This window comes from Mastomys coucha, unplaced genomic scaffold, assembly GCF_008632895.1.
Source record: "Mastomys coucha isolate ucsf_1 unplaced genomic scaffold, UCSF_Mcou_1 pScaffold1, whole genome shotgun sequence".
NCBI lineage: Eukaryota > Metazoa > Chordata > Mammalia > Rodentia > Muridae > Mastomys > Mastomys coucha.
Window position 1 is genome coordinate 78,117,470 of NW_022196891.1, and position 1,030 is coordinate 78,118,499.

The window sequence follows — 1,030 nt, forward strand, 5'->3', positions numbered from 1 at the left end:
TTTTTTTATTCCTTTTTAAACACACCAAGCTTCTACTGTCTTGGTCCTCTCTGGTCCCTTGTAAATCTTCCAACACTATTGTTTCATTGCTGTGTGAGTTCCTCAGCCTGGTCTCTGCTGGTTTCCGGTGTTTCTTTGTGCCCTTCAGAGTACTGGGGGCTGCTTTTAATTGCTATGGTTTATTCTATCTCTCCCCCCCCCACTTACTATGCAAGATGCAGGCTTGTGGGTACCTTTCCTCTCTGTTCACTTGTGTCTCTAAGACCCAGCACGGCGCCTCACATAATGCCCTAGCTGCTCAGAAAATGCAAGTTAGATAAATGGATGAGTGAGTGAATGGCTGCTGTAATTGGTTTCCAAAGGCTTATCACCCACCTAAGTTCTGTTTTGAATATTTAGTTGCTACTTTATTGCCTTATTACCCACCAGAGCACTTGTTTGCTCTGTTCGTTTCTGCACTTGAGGTGTACAATAGCTCTTGGTCTGTAGTAGTAAGATTTATTTGCCTCCCTCAAAAAGAAAAAAAAAAGGTTGATACCGGATACTGTAAAGATCTTAAAATTCAGAGGTGAAAATGTTTGCTGTAATCGAGAACTGGCAAGCAACTGCGTAAGTGCTAGACAAACAGGTCAGGAACTGAAGAGCAGATCTCGGTGGCTTTGTATTTGAGATGAAAAGTTAAAGAATGCAGGTGGGTAGAGAACAGACATTAAAGCAGCCATTTGAAGACCTATGCCAATAATCCCACCGTTAAAGAGACTCAAGTTAGAGGTCAGCCTGGGCTACAAAGCAAGATCGTACCACACACATACAAAGCGCATTCCACAGAAAACAACAATGGTAGGCAAGGAAGGATGGACAGAAAGTAAAAGAAAGACAGAAAATTTCATACATGGTGATTAACTTCTTACAGTGGACACTAAGTGAGGGTGAGGCCCCACCTCCTCCCACGTTCTTTGGGCACTGGTGAACTGCATTTCCCATCATGCATCGCGCCGCGGAGGGGGGTTGTTTCTGGACCACAACTCCC